Source organism: Symphalangus syndactylus, chromosome 8 (genome assembly GCF_028878055.3).
Source record: "Symphalangus syndactylus isolate Jambi chromosome 8, NHGRI_mSymSyn1-v2.1_pri, whole genome shotgun sequence".
Lineage (NCBI taxonomy): Eukaryota > Metazoa > Chordata > Mammalia > Primates > Hylobatidae > Symphalangus > Symphalangus syndactylus.
The window spans coordinates 139,281,419-139,296,091 of NC_072430.2; the positions used below are offsets into that span (position 1 = coordinate 139,281,419).

The 14,673-nt window shown below is 44.6% G+C and overlaps 1 long non-coding RNA gene across 1 annotated transcript in view; it reads left to right on the top strand.

Annotated features, from left to right (window-relative positions):
- Positions 1 to 12,335, top strand: part of LOC129487280 (uncharacterized) — a 38,614-nt gene extending 26,279 nt beyond the window's left edge. Inside the window, exon 3 of the long non-coding RNA XR_008659277.1 lies at positions 12,206 to 12,335. This is a non-coding gene — a long non-coding RNA (uncharacterized lncRNA). The remainder of the gene's footprint in view (positions 1 to 12,205) is intronic.
- Positions 12,336 to 14,673: the final 2,338 nt, after the last annotated feature.

Genomic DNA, 14,673 nt, shown 5'->3' on the forward strand with positions numbered 1-14,673 from the left:
GACCTCAGTAGAAGACACTATGCTTCCCGTACAGCCTGCAGAACCATGAGCCAATTAAACTTCTTTTCTTTATAAATTACCCAGTCTCAGATATTTTTTTCTTTTTTTTTTTTTTGGTGAGACAGAGTCTTGCTCTGTCGCCCAGGCTGGAGTGCAGCGGCGCCATCTCGGCTCACTGCAAGCTCCGCCTCCGGGGTTCACGCCATTCTCCTGCCTCAGCCTCCCGAGTAGCTGAGACTACAGGTGCCCACCACCATGGCCGGCTAATTTTTTGTATTTTTAGTACAGACGAGGTTTCACAATGTTAGCCAGGATCAGTCTCAGATATTTCTTTATAGCAATGCAAGAATGGACTAATACACATGCTTACTTTCAAAAACTTAAATATATGAAAAGTATAAGAAAAAAATTAAAAGGATGGATACTCCCAAGTAAGAAGATCATCTTTGTTTACATGTTGATGCGCTTTCTTGCAGCCTTTGGTCTAAACAGGCCTCTCAAACATCCCTGGGTCCTCCTTGTACATGGGTGCTCAGGAGGTACCAGCACTATTTGTTCCGCAATTCTCCTGGCTCATTTACTCTCACTCTCCCATTCTCAGTTGATTTTGGGCATCCACAAGGGGCTCTCACACAGGGGAAGAAGTGACTTTCACACCAGTCATCTTGTGATTTTTAGGGCACAAGTAACACTCCTTAGCACCACGGCCACTGCCATCCAAGAGGACATCACCTCCCTTCACCAAAGAGCCCCTATAACAGCCCCAAACCTACAAGGGCCAAGCAGAACTGTGCTTTCTTCAGGCCCCACTCAATCATGGCCCAAGTCTATATACTTCTGGAGGAGAGGGAAAAAACCTCCCTTGTCCCAATTATTTTGAACTTTGTCATCTGTCTTTGGAAAAATAGTCTCGTAAATTTTACCTTGCACTCCTCCCTCCCCAGTTCCCCTTTCACAGGCCTTGCCAGTTACTCAGGCAAGGAGACACATACTTGAGAGGTCGTGGGGGGTGGGGCGGGGGGCAAGGATGCCACCAGTTCCACAGTCAATCTGTTTTCTTCTTTTTAAATATATTCTTAATTGACAAATAATAATTGTATATATTTATAGGGTACAATGTAATGTTTTGATTATATATACATTATGGAATGAATTAATCAAGCTAATTAACATATCTATCACTTCACATACTTATTTTGTTGTTGTGAAACATTTAAAATCTGTTCTTGGCTGGGCACAGTGGCTCATGCCTGTAATTCCAGCCCTTCGGGAGGCCAAGGCAGGAGGATCACTTAAACCCAGGAGTTCAAGACCAGCCTGGGCAACACAGTGAAACCCCACCTCTACAAAAGAATACAAAAATTAGCCAGGTGTGGTGGTGTGCACTTGTAGACTTGTAGTCCCAACTACTCAGGAGGCTGAGGTGGGAGGATTGCTTGAGCCCAGGAGGTTGAAGGTGCAGTGAGCCGAGATCGCACCACTGCATTCCAGCCTGGATAACAGAGTGAGACCCTGTCTTCAAAAAAAAAAAAAAAAATCTTTTAACAATTTTGAAATGCACATTGCATTATTAACTATAGTCACCATGCTGTGCAAGGGATCTCAAAAGCTTATCCCTTGCTGAAACTTTGTGCCCTTTGACCAGCATCTCCATACCCACCCACGCCCAGCCCCTAGTGACCACCATTCTACTCTCTACCTCTGTGAGTTTGGCTTTTTCAGATTCCACATATTAAGTGAGATCATGCAGTATTTGTCTTTCTGTTCCTGGCTTATATCACTTAACATAATGTCCTCCCGGTTCATCCATGTTGTCACAAATGACACCATTTGTGAATAGTATTCCATGATGTATATATACCACATTTAGTGGCACATCAACATACATTTAGTTTGTTTTCATATCTTGGCTATTGTGAATGATACTGCAATGAACATAAGAGTGCAGATATCTCTTCAACATATTCATTTCACTGTCTTTGGATACATACCCAGTAGTGGGACTGGACAGCCAATCTTGATGTAGTCTTAGAACAAGGCTGTGCATGTGAATGTGTGTGTGTATGTTTATGTGTGTGCACGCATGTGCCTGTATGTTTGTACACATCACATAATTGTAAACTTTCCATCAGCACAATTTTATATTATTTTTGCTTCATGTCACTTAAGAATATATTATGAATATCTTTACATATTAAATTTTGGGAAACCTCTTACATTTGCTGCACATATATGATTTGCTTCTCCTTACTGGGCATTTGAGTACCTTGCATATTTTTCCATTTTAAATGATCTTACAGGGAATGTCTTTTGATATCAACCTTTGTTATTTGCCTTGGAGTGAAATTACTGGGTCAGATGGCATTTACGTTTTAAGCCCTAACTCTGCTTATAGAATAAAAGGCATGAGCACAATAGAGAATTTCCAAAAGCAAAGCAAGTGCAATTGTCCTCTGGGGGCTGGGGACAGTCACTCTGGAACCACAGCAGGTGAGTGGCTGTCCGCTACACTTATCCATCTAGGTGCATATATATATGATATATATATGATATATATATCTTATATCATGATATATGATATATATATCTTAGACATATTTTTGTTAGAAACAGCCCCGCAGCTTTAGCCTGCAGCTCCCCCCTCTTCCCCCCAGACATTGCTCTTAAGAGTGATGAGAATACATTCTATGAAGCTGCTGTTAGGCGAGACAGCTCCCAGTAATGCCAGCCATCAAGTGATTCCGAAAGGAGCCATGAGGGGCTGTATGGGTGAATGCTCGGCATTGCAACAGCGCACAGCAGACCACTAGTCTATTATCCACCGAATCTTGAGATTCAGCCGAGGATGCCTTCAGTTACTAAAACTGTCACGGCAGCCACTCGCTGCTAGCTCTTAGGCAAGAAAATATGCATTCCTTCAGAAATTCAGGGAAAGCCGTTGTCTCTATAAAACAAAGTCCAAAGCAATTGTGCAGCTGCATGATGTTCAGCACATTACATGGATTCTTCTCGCATCTGCCTCTTCCTTAAGTTGTGTAAAAATGATTATGCAATTCCAAATTTGGAAACTTACCTTATTGTATGCACCAGGGACTCAACAGAAATTTTTATATCGTAATCAAGAATATCAAGTGGTACCAGGACACTGATTTGGCTAGCATAAATGTTACAATTGCTAAATACATGGAGTCAGACTACCAAAGGATTCATTTGTTTCAATCAATAAATATTCATTGAACACTGAGTCTCTGTGAGACCCCGTGCCAGAACCAGGGAATGCAGTAGAGAAAGACCAGCCTGGTTCTGCCCCAGGCATTAAGCTTCCCACCATGTACACGGGGGCACTTCATCAACAGCAGGGTTATGGCCCGCCTTGGTCATGAGCATAAAGACCATTGCTACTAATCTTTATAGTAAAGCCCTGCAGAGATGGGAGCCCATCTCTTTGACATTCCAACTCACATCTCTACATTCCCCTGACAGTGAGCTTTCAATTTGCCCTTGTACTGTCCTGTCTCATGTTTCCCTTTGATCTAGAATGCTGATCTGCACCTCTTCTATTGGCATACATCATACAGCGGATCCTTCCACGCCTTGCCTACCTGTAACACTTTTAATGGGGAGTCTTGCCCAAGGCTCCAAGCAGAAACAGCCACGCTCTCCTTTATTGTGCATTGTGCATGCCTCTGTGATGATGTTACTAGGCCAGGACCTCTAGGCCATAATTTTACACATATTAATCTATTAATAGCTCCTTCTCCAGATGTGAGCTAATTGGGGACTGGGACATATAGTACTTATGGGTTGAATGAATGAATAAGTGAATGCAAAGCTGATGCATATAGATTTTAGCCACAAAGAAAAATTTCCCCAGCCATTATTAATAGAATATGAGCTTGGAGTTGCTTTTCCAGCCTTAAGAACAGCAGGGCTGGGCACGGTTGCTCACACCTGCAATCCCAGCACTTTGGGAGGTAGAGGTGGGAGGATCACATGAGGCCAGGAGTTCGAGATCAGCCTGGCCAACATAGTGAAACCCCATCTCTACTAAAAATACAAAAATTAGCTGGATGTGGTGGCAGGTGCCTGTAATCCCAGCTGCTTGGGAGGCTGAGGCAGGAGAATTGTTCGAACCTGGGAGGTAGAGGTTGCGGTGAGCTGAGATCACGCCATTGCACTCCAGCCTGGGTGACAGAGTGAGACTCCACCTCAATTAAAAAAAAAAAAAAAAGAACAGCAGGATTGGGATGTAGGACGGCTAGAGGCAGAGGTATAATCTATGTCCATGAAGCTGAGAATGACCAATGGCTTGTAAAGAGCTTAGATCCATAACCCTGGACTCACTGCCCCTTGACTGTTGACAGATAGGACCCAGAAAAGTAGTGCCACAAAGCACGAGACAGAAAATCAACCATTGTCCCAATTCTATAAAAATGGACTCATTCAATGTAACCCTGGGAGACTTGGTTGAACTTCACCGAAACCCCAGTTCCACAGCCTGTGGCAAGTGGAAGCCCTCACCGTAATGCCTGGGTCTCCATAGCTTCACTCCTCTCCCTTCTGCGCTCCTGCCACCTCGTGGGCTGTCACTAGTGGATGCTGAGACACAGAACTCTCACCTTCAGTAGGGTCCACAGGAAATCCATTCACATCAAGCATTTTGTGATTTTTGTTAAACTCGCAGTGAAGATTTTGTTTGTCAAAGAAATAGTCATATCACTCACTGCACAAATACACTCGCTCAAGCTTGCCTGTGTTGACGCTGCTTCCTTCTATTTTCTGACTCCTTTCCTTCTAGTACGGCCAAAATATTCCCCACTTGATTCTGGCCCTGTAGTTTAGTCCATACCCAGTTCCTTTAAGAAATTAGCTTCTACCTCCACTCACTGTATCAATGAAATCCCTCTGAACAAATACAGGGCCCTCTCATTAAGGACTTCTGGTGATTTTGACATTCTCTCTCCCACTTCATCAAGCAGTTGTTAGAATTTACTGTTTGCCTCCCCCAACCTCCCAATCCACAGGTCTCTTCTTTAGATATTAACATAAATCAGCATGATTTTGGGGAAACAAATCGTATTTCCATGTTTACAGGGTCACTGCTTTCTGAGCAATAGGTGCTGGCAACCTGGGTTAAAGGACGTTTGAATGGCAACAAACCTTGGAAGTTAAAGATAATAACTTCTGGAGAGATTGGCAGCAGCGTCTCCCCTAGCGATGGGTGTTTATATTCCAATGGTTGATGGACCTAGAGACCTTCTCATTCTCTCCCCAGAGAGCCTTTGTTTACATTTCAGAGCAAAAGCTCTTTCTATTTCTCTACCTGGGGTAAGAAGAGGAGGAGCAGCTATGTCAGCAGCTTTTATGTCAGCTCCAGAATTTATACTCCTCTCCAGTGGCCCAAATTCCTACATCTGGATCTTGGTTTGTCACCCTGAGGGAGATGGATGCATGGGGAATGGCGCAATGATGGCTATGTCAGCAATTAAAAATCTGTCTCTGATCTGGAAACCTGGCGTTTCCCAACAGAACAAACAAGCAAATAAGTAAAGTTATACAAGTAAAAGTTATAAAATGGATCTCTCAACATGAACTTTGTTATTTCTTAGATAAATAGATTGGAACGAAGCAGAGGACTGTGTAAAGAAAAGAGCAGGGAAGAAATTATTAACATCTCTGAATATAGTTCATGGTGATGTGTCATGTATTTCATCAAACCTAAGATAGCAGAAATTATAAGATGAACTACTATTTTGTGCACCACTACAAAAGAAAGAAAAAGGCTGCCAATTAAGCTGTAATGCAATGATTTCTAGTACCTTCGAATTTTCATTTTATTGAAAGAATTATTTTAGATTAAAATATAGATAAATCTGTCATATAAGTGACATAATTTAGTCAAGGTATTCCTAAAGCTTCGTTATATTTAAAGTCTGAAACTTGTGGATTTATTTTCAAATTTCAGGTGAACGTCAGTGTCATTGATGTTCATGTTGCTGACACAGCATTTTTTTTAATGCTGGAAGTGATTACAATTTCACCTCACAAATTAGTCCTCAATATTAATAATATCCTAATTGTTGTCGGGCCAACAGAGACTGTAGGAAGCTGTCAACTGTAGTATGCGTCCCTATTTCAAAGATATTGGAATGTGAAAAAATGTGTCTTTTGAATAATTAAAAATATGGTATATGAGATAGACTTTTTTGACCTTAAAAAGAAGGAAAGGGGAGAAGACACAAAAGTAGCAGTTGACTGAAGTTATTTTAATAAAAATGTAAGAAAAACATGTCTATTAATCACCATTAATGATCACAATAAACAATTTTTAATGTGACTTGAGTCAATTTCTGAATTTCCCTTTCTTTCAAAATTCCCAGTAAATGATTAACAACGAAAAGCCTTAGGCGTACGAAAAATACATGGGCTGAAAAACAGGAACAGTACATATCTGTGAACCTAGAGACCTCTTGACCTTGAGGATGTCAGATGATCCTTGAGTTATGAGGGGGTTCATCCTGATAAACCCATCGTAAGCTGAAAATATCCTAAGTCAAAAACACACTTAACGCACCTAACCTAACAATGAACAATATCACTTCACCCAGCCTCTCTTAAACGTGCTCAGGACACTTACATTAGCTGACTGATAGTAGGGCAATATCATCTCACACAAAGCCCATTTTACAATAAAGTATTGAATATTTTATGTAATTTCTTGAATACCGTACTGAAAGTGGAAAGTAGAATACTTGTATGGGTTTCTACCAAATGTGTAACACTTTTGTACCATGGTAAAGTTGAAAAATCATTCAGCCAAACCCTCATTAAGTTGGGGACCGTCTGTATGGATAGAAGTGGGTTGGAGGTAACCCAGCCAGTCTGATTCCACACATGTGAAAGTGCAGCCCTCCTGGACAGTATTGGACAGAATATACTCAAATCTGCAAAGACAGAGTGGCAGGAGCTGAGCACGAGGGCAAGATGGTGTCTGATCAACAGGGACGACCTACTGACCACAGCAAGGGCTCCAGGGTCTTCACACCAAGCAGGCTGGTGTTGGCTCCCAGGATCCCTGAGGCAGAAGTGGTGATGCTCCAGTGAACGGAGCCTGCACCCCACACAGGGAAAAGAAACTTCTCTGGGGAGCCCTGTTCTACCCTTTGTGGCCTAGGACCTGACACACTGACTCTGTCTGATGCATTCACCAGTGGATCTCCAGAGCTCACTCAGAAAATGGCACATAGCAGGTACTTGGGGGTTGGCTGGATTCATTTATTTTACACATATTTGAGAGCCCAGAAAGGAACAAACGGTGGTTGAATCACCGGGCATACAGGAATAAACCAATGTCAGAATCTCCAAGGAGGTTTACATTCTAATAGACGCCATAAAGAGATCAATATATCCCAGGTCAGGAGCAGATGAGCCCAGAAAGGACAGAAAAGCAGGTAAGGGAGGCAGAGCTTGGGGGATAGGGGAGCGTGGCTGCTGCTGAAGTAAAATGGTTGGGAATGAGGCTCACAGAAGTTGCTGGGGCAGCAGAGAAATGAATAAAACAATGAAATGAGTCCCAAGGACACCTGCAAGAACAGCATTGCAGAAAGAGGGAAGAGCAAGCCAAGGCTCTGAAAAAATAAGCAAATGGATGCAACAGTGAATTTACGGGACTAACCTCGCTATCCATCCAAACCCAAGCTTCCTGACTTCTATTTTACCTGAGACTACAGATTTGCCCACATCATCTCTGAAAGAAATGTCCTCAAGTTCCCATTCTGAGCAAACACCACCCTCCCTGGCTAAGAATGATGGGCGGGTGGGGGAGGGTGGAAGATGAGGTTGAAGTATAAAAAATGTATAAAAAGGTGAAGGATGTATAAAAGGATGAAGGAGTTCAAGAGAAGGGCATGATTACGGTGAATTAGAACCAATGTCCTCTAAGAAGTGGACTTGCTCCAAGGAGCAGGAGAGAATTATTTCCAAAGCATTTTTTTCATACACAGTTTTTACTTTCAACATGATGAGACAGACAAGGCAGTTCTAGAGAGAGAACATCATCCTGAGGTCAGCGAGAATTGCTTTCGGTAGAAAAGCTATTACCAAATTTTAAAACACAATAAAAGAGTTTAATAAGGTGCCTAGTTACAAAATAAATCTATAAAAATCAATAGCTTTGTTTTACACCAATAATAACCTGACACAAAATGTAATGGGAGGAAAATTCCATACACCATCACGATGATAAATACAAAATACACAGGACAATCTTCATGAGGTATGTCAACGTCCTAGATGAACACTTCAAAATTTACTTACAGAGAGAGAAGACGTCATGTTCATTAAAGGGAACAATTGATATTGTGGTTTTCATTTTCCCTGTTGTAATTTTCATTACCTTTGTATTAATTTGCTCTGATGTCTATATTTCCCACTATACTGTAAACTTAATGATGGCAAAGACTCGGTTCCGTTCTTTGCTGGGCACATATCTAAGTACATAGCCAAGTCTTGGGGCACAGGAGGTGCTCAATAAACATTAGTTGGGTTAATGAGTGAAGATGGAGATGATCACAAAACTAAGTTGTCTTAAAGTGACCTCCAGAAAAATCCAAGATTCTGCCCTGAATCAAAAGAATGGTTTCAAATCATAGCGAGTCTTGGACAATGAGGAATTTAATTCTGCCAACATAATTTTCGTGGAGCCTCAGCAAAGAGCGTACATCTCAGCGCATTTAGCATAGTAAAAGTGAAAAGGATGCTTCCAAGAAAATTACCATCTTGTGAAGCAGCAATAGCCAGGAGGCCCCTCTGACTTTTCCCAGCAGTCCTGGGGGTCAGTAAACCTCCTTGAAATGTTCCAGAGACTTCTGGGAGAGTGGTAATTCCTCCAGAACTTCCAACATTGATTACCTTGACAGTATCATGGAAGGAAACGCTTATTGTTTGAAACCAAACCTAATCTGATAGCTGCGGCCCTTTGGCCTTCTTAGAGGTGGAAATCAGAGAGCATAATCCACATAGAGGTGAAACTCAGTTTCCATTCCACCCCTTCTTCTTGACACTGGGAAGGAAAGGAGAAGGAGCTACTCTTGAAATGGATACCCCATGGTTTAGCAGAAGACATTGATGAGTTTTCAGTCTGCAAGAAGAGGTCTAGAACCCAGTATTGGGGGCAAAAAAACAGACAGCACATAATCCTTCTGTATATGGTAAGGATTTGCTTTGAGGAAGGAGATGCCATGAGCAGAATGGGAAGTCAGAGAGCAAACTAAATGGCAGCAGGACCCTGGAGCCCATGCTGGTGAGAATTGTCAAGGGATTGTCGGAACAAGAAGTCCCAGTGCTCAGTTAAGTCAGGTCTGTAAACAGATAGTTATATGAATCGAGGAAAAGGAGCCAAGTTCCACGTGTAGATTGGTACAAAGACTAGGAATTGGCTGTAGGAGGGAAGAGCTCAGCGAGGCTTTGAGTTCTGCCAGAAGTCAAACTCGGCTTGCAAAAATCACAGGGAGATTGGTGGGAGGTAGGGAGGGCTGAGGGGCAGGTGGATTACTTGGTGAAACTTGCAAGGAAGGGCCAAGAAGGCTCGTCTGAGCCAAGGCCACCCTAGCGGCAAGTCCCTGTTAGCCACACGGAAGGGGACAGGCTCGCTATTCCTTGCAGGACAAATCACCCTTGGAGAGCGATAGCCCGAGACATTTACAACCTAGAGCTTCTCTGTAAGTTACCAGGAGACAAGTGAGAGTACAAATACAGCAGACGAAGGCTAATGGAAAGAATTTGGGGTATTTGGGCTAAAAAGAGAAGTCCATGGGAGAACAAAATGGCCATTTTCAAAACATGGATGGAGTGTACTTATTATTGTTATGATTCTGGAGGGCAAATTGGGGTTAAAAGGTAGAAGTGGGAGGCCGGGTGCAGTGGTTCACACCTGTAATCCTAGCACTTTGGAAGGCCGAGGCGGGCAGATCAACTTGAAGTTCGAGACCAGCCTAGTCAACATGATGAAACCCTGGCTCTACTAAAAGTACAAAATTTAAAATTAGCAGTGGCGGGCACCTGTAATCCCAGCTACTTGGGAGGCTGAGGCAGGAGAATCACTTGAACCTGGAAGGTAGAGGTTGCAGTGAGCCAAGATCACACCACTGCGTTCCAGCCTGGGGGGCAGAGAAAGACTCCATCTCAAAAAACAAAACAAAACAAAACAAAACGTGGAAATAGCAGGAAGAAATAACTTTCTTCGATGCAAGGAAAATATTTCTGGCAATTCAAGAAGACTAAGTATGAGGGTGCCTTTCCGTGCACATCAGTTCCTTTCTCACTGGGTAAGGTGGGTCCACAGGTCAGGGGAGGAAAGAGCCCGGCTCTAGGGTTTGAGGAGGGATTTGGGGAATCGCTGGGGCAAGAGGAGGTGCTTCCATGGGATCCCTTGATAGAAGTCCCAGCATGAACACCAGCCCCAGATGCCTCCGTGGGAAGTGGGAAGTGGGAAGTGGACCCTCTCACAGGCAGGACACAGCTCCTCACCGCAGCAGTGATCAAGCGCTTTGGGGAGCATTTCTAGAGTAAGAACAGACACTCTTGAGCAAACTCAGGGACAGTCAGACAAGCACCCCTACTGACTGTCAGGTGGGCTCTTCCCAAGGGAAGAGGTGGCCAGAGCATCTGCTTTCCGGAGTCATGTCACAGAACGGAGGAAACATGGGGTACTCCCCTATGCAGAACGGTTCTCCGAGCTCTCAGCCCTGTCTGCGGGGCATTTGTGCTGAGAACCCACAGGATTAACTAGGAGGACGTGGGAGCAAAAAGCCTGAGTGCACCACTAGAGAGATGGGAAGGGACATATCGTGACTGGCTTGGGAAAGGTCTTCTGCCTTCCTGTGCAGCAAGGGCCCAGGGAAGTGGCATCTAAATCAGTGACTGTGTTGACGGCCACTACAATGAGAGGATTGGCATCGGCCGCCGTGCTCAGAGGCTCAAGGCAGCCCCCGTTGCTCACAGTGGCCCCCCAGGTGCTGGCTGACTACCCCGGTGCCACTGCAGTCAGCACACGATCAGGAGCAAGAAGCCTGGAGTCTCCCATTTCAGAGAGCAGTTTTCATGGTCACGGGCAGCACCAGAGCGACCCAGCCTGGGCCTAAAGAAGAAATCGACTCTGGAGGGAGCAAGGGCTCCCAGATATCTCTGAGGACACCCTCTGGATGCTGTTGCTTTGGCCTTTTGGTGTTGCTAATGCCCTTGGCTTTATTTTTCCCATCCCCTGCAGCGTGTAGATTAATCCAAATTCCCTGCATTTCCCATAAACCTGCCCCAAAAGCTTGGTTACATAACTTTTGAGCCTCGTAAAGTGCTCCAAGCATTGTGCTTCAGGGTGAAACCAGCTCTCCAATGTTCCAAGGCAAGAAGCATTGACCAGCTAAATAGGATTTGGAAGTTCCAAAGAGCAGGCTGGGTAACACATTTAGAGCAGTCTTAGAGCAGTGCCATAGACAATTTTCTGGATCCTTGGATACAATAGCACAGGGAAAATGTGGTTTATGTGGCCAAGCATTGCTTAGATGGGTATAAAAAGAATGTTGGCTTAAAACTGGCTGTTTTACACCAATAACAACCTGACACAAAATGTAATGGGAGGAAATTTCTATGCACCATCGTGACGATAAATATGAAATACACAGGACAATCTTCACAAGGTATGTTCACATGAAGAGCAATCTTCACATGAATCTTCACACGAAGAGGAATTCTATAGCAAAAATATCTCCTCAACATGAGGCTGACTTGAGGCTCTTTTAACATGATTGATTTAAAAGAGTCCAAAAGAAAAGAAATGAACAATGTAATTTGCTCTTATTGCTTCTACTATTATACTTAAAGTGACATGTTTATTTCTATTTTAATAAAAGATAGAAGCTAAAATTCTCTGAAGTGTGAGACAGCTGGGTTTAGAGAGGGTTTGATTAATTAAGCAAGTAAATGCCTCACAAAAACACCCTACCATTTGGCTGAAAGACAGTCTCTGCTCGGGAGAGGGCTGAGGCTGCAATAATGAGAAATACCGTTTTGCTGGAAACAGAGCACGTCAGTGGAGAGCAGATTGAATCCCATAATCAAATTTGTCATTTGAAAGTAGGCTAGATTTCTCTCTTAGCACAGGCATTAATTGGATATAAGACAGCAATCACACTGTGTTTTCAATCTATAGTAAAAATTATCTTCGTTTCCCCAAGGCCCGCAGCTTTGATAAGAAGGCCGGAGTTTTTGGAGAAGAGCGTTGTGTTCCTCTGTCTGTAGACCCCAAGACACTGATTCATAGCAAGACTCACCATGACAAGGTTTATCTTCTTAAAAACCAGAGACAAGGCCGGGGGCGGTGGCTCACGCTTGTAATCCCAGCACTTTGGGAGGCCGAGGCAGGCGGATCACGAGGTCAGGAGATCGAGACCACGGTGAAACCCCATCTCTACTAAAAATACAAAAAATTAGCCGGGCGTGGTGGCGGGCGCCTGTAATCCCAGCTACTCAGAGAGGCTGAGGCAGGAGAATGGCGTGAACCCGGGAGGTGGAGCTTGCAGTGAGCCGAGATCGCGCCACTGCACTCCAGCCTGGGCGACAGAGCGAGACTCCGTCTCAAAAAAAAAACAGAAACAAGCCATGATTTTGCAAGGGACAAAAACCAACTCTAACTTCAGTGGAAAAGGAAAATTATTAGCTTATGGACCTAAAGAACAGAGTGAAGACAGCAATAGCTACACTGCATTCAAACAACCTTCCTAGCACACACACACACAGCACACACATGCACACACGAACACACTCTCTCTCTCTGGGTTGGCCTAATCCCTCTGGCCAGCTGGCCCTATAAGTCTACCATACACCATAGAGCACTTTATCCTACAGCCTTACTATCTCACCCAGACAAGACAGACTTCTCCCATTTTTTAAAATCCAGGGAAGGACTCTAATTGGGTAGCTGAGGTCACAAGTCCATGGCTGAATCAGCTAGCAAGGCCAGGTGTACGGGTACCCTAATTGGCTGCCCCACCAGAACCATATGTTTCAAGTGGGAGAAAGAGAAGTCCTCTAAAAAAGGGGATGCAATCTTCTGAGAAGACAAAACATTACTACACCATGCTGGCAAAGTTCCAATTCTGCCTTGTTTCCCAGAGCACAGACACAAAAGGCACAGGGAACCAAGGTGATCTGCTTCCGACCTGTGCTGTCCAATATGGTGGGCACCAACCACGTGGCTGCGAGCCCTTGAAATGTGCGTGAGATGTGCTGTAATGTAAAATACACCCTGATTTTGAAGACGTACTGAAAAAAATAAAGTGTAAACATGGTGAAACCTCGTCTCTACTACAAGATACAAAAATTAGCCGGATGTGGTGGCACACGCCTGTAATCCCAGGTACTTGGGAGGCCGAGGCAGGATAATTGCTTGAAAGTGGGAGGCGGAGGTTGCAGTGAGCCGAGATCATGCCATTGCACTCCAGCCTGGGCAACAGAGTGAGACTCTGTCTAAAAAAAAAAAAAAACAAAAACCTCATTAGTAATAGTTTATTTTAATTACATATTAAAATGAAAGTATTTTGGATCTATTACATTAAGATATATTATTCAAAATTTTTACTTCTTTAATGTGGCTATTAGAACTTTTATAATTACATAGGTTATTACATTAGGTGGCTTGCACTGTATTTCTATGGAGATGGCTACCTTAGAAATTGAGGGTCAGCTTGCTTTCTTTTCTTTCTTTCCTTTCCTTTCTTTCTTTCTCCCTCCCCTCCCCTCCCCTCCCCTTTCTTCTTTCTTTCTTTTTCTTCTCTTTCTTTTTCTTTCTCTCTCTCTTTCTCTGTCTCTCTCTCTTTCTTTCTCTTTCTTCTTTCTCTTTTTTTTCTCTCTCTCTCTTTCTCTCTCTCTTTCTCTTTTCTTCCCTCTGTTGCCCAGGCTGGAGTGTAGTCGGCTCGCTGCAGACTCCCTGCCTCCGGCTCCCATGATGCTCCTACCTCGGCCTGCCGGCTGGCTGGGATTGCAGCCACGCGCCACCACCCCTGGCTGGTTTTTGTACTTTTGGTGCAGGCGGGGTTTCGCCATGTTGGCCAGGCTGACCTCCAGCTCCTGACCTCGAGTGGTCTACCCTCCTCGGCCTCCTAAGGTGCTGGGACTGCAGACGGAGTCTCGCTCACTCGGTGCTCGGGGTTGCCCGGGCTGGAGTGCGGTGGCGTGGTCTTGGCTCGCTGCAGCCTCAGCTTCCCAGCCGCCTGCCTTGGCCTCCCAGGGTGCTGGGATTGCAGCCTCTGCCCGGCCGCCACCCCGTCTGGGAGGTGGGGAGCGTCTCTGCCCGGCCGCCCCGTCTGGGAAGTGAGGAGCACCTCTGCCCGACCGCCCATCATCTGGGAAGCGAGGAGCGCCTCTGCCTGGCCGCCCTGTCTGGGATGTGGGGAGCGCCTCTGCCCGGCCGCCCCGTCTAGGAGGTCTACCACGGAGGCCAGACGCAGTGTGGAGGCTGGACGTGGTGGCTCGTGCCTGTAGTCCCAGCACTCTGGGAGGCCGAGGCAAGTTGATCACTTGAGGCTAGGAGTTCGAGACCAGCCTGCCCAACATGGCGAAACATATGAAAAATACAACAAACCAACCAACCAACCAACCCAGCAACAACAAAACAGGTCT